Source organism: Octopus sinensis, linkage group LG21 (assembly GCF_006345805.1).
Source record: "Octopus sinensis linkage group LG21, ASM634580v1, whole genome shotgun sequence".
Classification (NCBI taxonomy): domain Eukaryota; kingdom Metazoa; phylum Mollusca; class Cephalopoda; order Octopoda; family Octopodidae; genus Octopus; species Octopus sinensis.
Genome location: NC_043017.1, coordinates 13,886,670 through 13,891,513, shown reverse-complemented (window position 1 = coordinate 13,891,513; position 4,844 = coordinate 13,886,670).

The window sequence follows — 4,844 nt, the reverse complement described above, 5'->3', positions numbered from 1 at the left end:
ATAATCTTTTTTCACTTAGATTCTTTTCAATATTCGGCGGCACACCTGAACTAAAAATATAACTAAGAGTATAGGTAAAAAAAATTATATCCAGGTTACACTGCGGCACACCTAGCATCGTCTCGTGGTACACCAATGTGCCGCAGCGTACCGGTTGCGGAGCACTGCTTTACGTCGTCAGCCTTGATTGAAAAAAAATATATAATTACAGGCGTCCCAAACATAACTACGCCGTCCGACTCTTGGTTGTCTGACGATCTCCTGGATCGATTAAGTACCAGTTGCGTACTGAGGTCAATGTGATCGACTGTCCGCACGCCCCCACCCCACCCCAACACCCCCACACCCCCAAAATGTCAGGCCTTGTGTCTAGAGTAGAAAAGAATATGTTTCAAGGCAGCGAGCTGGCAGAAACGTTAGTACGCCAGGTGAAATGCTTAGCAGTATTTTGTCTGTCTTTACGTTCTGAGTTCAAATTCCGTCAAAGTTGACTTTGCCTTTTCATTTTTTGGGGATCGATAAATTAAGTAGCAGTTGTGTACTAGGGTCAATCTGATCGACTGGCCGCCTCCCCAAAAATTTCGGGCCTTGTGCCTAGAGTAGAAAAGAATACAACTGCAGACTGGAAGGAGAGGAAAAAACCATACTGTATCTATAGAAGTTACTTATAGGACATGGTGAGAATGTTTAGAATCGATTTGTCCAAGAAACGAGTCATCTGTGCAAAAGTCTGATGTTGCTTGATCGAATGCCAGTGGTCATCTGCAGGGCAAAGGGTGAGGCATGTGAATCAGTTGGCCATTCTCAACACTCTGCCATGTGTTAAGCACCCAATTGTTTTTAAAAAGTGTAAGTAGTTAGATCGTTAGCTCCTACACGCATTTTTTTTCTCTCCTTGTTTTTTCTGTGTATCTTTCTGTTGAAGAGCGTAGGCTCGAAACGTAAAAGACTTTTTCTATTTCTATTCCTGAGCGCCATACTAATACATTTGTTTGTTTGTACTCCACCTGCCTTCGTCTTTTGTTTATTTTCGTAAACCTTCCCGTTAAATGTTAGAACACCTGAGTAAGCCATGTCATGCCAGAGCTTCACGCTGATTCAGCAATCGCTTGAAACAGTGGTGGCTCACTTGTGGTGCCCACCTAGCAGTTAGGGTTCAAATCCCCTCCACACTATTGACTATCATATTAAATCATCAAAGAACTAAATTAGACTAAATCTACGAGCAATATTTTTTTAATTTACTCACAAAATGTTTGTTTTGTGCTGCTTTCTCAAATAATCTACAACTTGCTGAAAAATTTAGGTTTTTATTTAGGAAATCGATCTGAAAACCTTGATTTTAGGGAGATTTGGCTGCTGTTTCTGGCAATCACATAAGGACAATTAACAATTGACAAGTCCCTTAACCCCTTGGGGTTCGAAGGAAGGGAGAAACAATAAATGAACAACGTTTGCTCTCTCTCTCTCTCTCTCTCTCTCTCTCTCTTCTTCAGTTTTTATAACTGGAGATTAATTCTAATCAAGAGGATCAGAAGGGTTTGGGAGAGAATTAGTAAGGATTAAAGGATTAAAGAGGGTTTCTGATGAACATCAGAATAAAAACAATAAAAATATAAAAATATTGAACAAAAATCAGTAAAATCAGTAAAATTTTTTTCAAATAAAAACACTAAAAACATTTTCTTAAAAATTATTTTCATAAAACATTCATATTCATAAAAATAAAAACATTTAAAACATAAACACACCAAAATAACGTTCTTGTGGTTGCCATCAATTTGAGGGTTAAGCAATTTTTTAGTTAGGGGAGATAACCCAATTTTTTAATGGGGGTGAGATAACGAAAATGTAGCGCTTCTTCGTTCTTCCATTTCACTTCCAAACTTCTAATCCTATCAAGTATTATCTAGAAGTGATTATCTCCCTTACACGAACAGGCCTATACTTGTTTATCAGTTCTACTTAAATTTACCTATCGTGATACTGCAGCAAGATTTTTACCGTTTTTCAAAGTTCATTTGCTGCCAATACTAAGTCCATTATTTTGCATAGATATCTGGCAACAAGGGAGATAATATGATTGGTCGAGAGAAAAGATGGACAAAAGATATGTGAGGAACCCTTAACACTTATATTTGTTTCATTCATTTGACTGAGGCCACACTGGAGCACTATTTTGAAAGATGTTAGCCGACCAAATCAGTAGACGCCAGAATTTACTTTTTTAAAGTACTGGTACTTATTCTATCGGCCTTCTTTTTGCTGAACCGTTAAGTTACGGGAACATAAACATACAAACACCGGTTGTCAAGCAGTGGTGAGGAGCAAACACAGATACAAAGACACACACATAGAAATATATGCATGCATATATATATTATATATATATATATATATATATTATATATATATATATATATATATATATATATATATATATATAGATAGATAGATAGATAGATAGATATATACCTTGGTTAAGAGCCTTCTACTCTAGCTTTGGGCCAATCAAAGCTTTGTGAGTGGATTTGATTGATGGAAACTGAAAGAAGCTCAGCATATATATATATATATGTATATATATATTACTCTTTTACTTGTTTCAGTCATTTGACTGTGGCCATGCTGGAGCACCGCCTTTAGTCGAGCAAATCGACCCCGGGACTTATTCTTTGTAAGCCCAGTACTTATTCTATTGGTCTCTTTTGCCGAACCGCTAAGTGACGGGGACGTAAACACACCAGCATCGGTTGTCAAACACAGACACACACACTTATACATATATACGACAGGCTTCTTTCAGTTTCCGTCTACCAAATCCACTCACAAGGCATTGGTCGGCCCAGGGCTATAGCAGAAGACACTTGCCCAAGATGCCATGCAGTGGGACTGAACCCGGAACCATGTGGTTGGTTAGCAAGCTACTTACCACACAGCCACTCCTGCGATATATATATATATATGATGAGCTTCTTTTAGTTTCCATCAACCAAATCCACTCACAAAGCTAGAGTAGAAGGCACTTAACCAAGGTGTCATGAAAGAGGAAGCGAAGGAGGGGACAGAGAAAAGAAGGGAAGAGAGAGATCAACTTTAACCCTTTAGCATTTAAACCGGCCAGATCCAGCCCAGATATTCTACCTGTTTTATGTACAGATTGCTTATATTCAGCTTCTCACACCTGCCCTATGATGTCATGCTAAAAATAAACAAGCACATCATCGAACTCTCAATGCAAAAAGATAATGCACGTTTAATTCAATGTGAATAAGTAAGCATTAGATTAGACAGAATAATCTGAATGTTAAAGGGTTAAAACGTCTGAGATAGAACTTGTTAAAAATAGAAGAAAAATATAAAAGCAAGAGAGAGTATCAAATAGATAAGGAAAATGTATGTGAGTGGAGATGATAGCAGTAGTTGGCATCCATCAGTCTCAAGAAGCCATAGATCTGCACCTGAAGAAATTGTGTCAGCTGCTGATGGTGGTGCAGTGTCTGTTGTAGCTGTAGAGACCCACACAGGAGCGGTAGTCATGCATACAGTGACTGCATCTGAAGGAGCTCTCTGCCAGTGCTACTGGTTTTTCCTTCTGTTGAGTGTGCTTTTCTTTGGTGGTGGTGAATTCCTGTTTTTCTTCCACTCACTTCATCCCTTTTGCCTTTCGCAGTATCTGTCTCGGGGGAGGGAGGTACTCACATACTGTTATATTTGCACGCACTCTCACTCACACTCACAACAGTAGCCGTCCAAGAATTTGGACCTGGAGATCTCCATTTCCAGCGACTTCGAGGGCCACCTCCCAACGAAGAGCCCTCGACTACAACAAGACGACCAAAGTATTTTTTTTTTGTTTTCTAAGTTTCTGGGGGTCCTGCCCCTAAGCCCTAGACCATCACCTAATCACCCTTACCCGTCTTGTTGCTTAACAACAACAACAACTCACAACAGCAGAGACCCCTGGTGTCTTCTTTAGCAGGAGCTAACTCTGCTACCAGGATAAAGAATCCAGACTTTCTTTAGTTCTCTTCCCATTTCAGTTTAATCTTGCAGACATTTTAAGCTGAACATTAACTTCACCGAGTCAATAAGAAAGAGGTGAGAGGTTTATAAAAAATACTTACCACAACCCTTCCCCATCCCACCTACTAACAAACCCAGACCAACTTATTGTTATTAACATCGATTTTATATCAATCTTTTCCATGCTGGCATGAGTTGAATGAGACATGTTGACAAAGTAAGTCTACAGCTGAATGCTCTTCCTTCCTTGTTTACAAGGAGCTTTATTCCATTGGAATTCCCATATTGAATCACTGAGATGCAGGACATTTATTTATGTTGGACAGAAACACATCACCACTGTCCAAGAGAGACAAACATACACACACACACACACACACTCTCACACATGCACACACACACACACACACACACACTCACGCACACACACACACACTCATACACACACACTCACACACGCACACACTCACACACGCACACTCACACACGCACGCACACACACTCTCACACACACTCACGCACATGCACACACACTCTCACACACGCACACACACACACACTCACACACACACACACACACACTCACACACACACACGCGCACACACAAACACACACACACACACACACAAAGGGCTCCTGTACAGTTTCCACCTGCCAAATTTCACTGACAAACCATTGGCCAACCCAAGTATGGTTGAAGAAGACTTGCGCAATTAACCCCACAGTGGAATCTATCCTGAAACCATGTGTTTGTGATGAGCTGGGGAATGGAAAGCATCCACCTCATAAACCTCAGCATCTTGGAAAAGGACTGAGA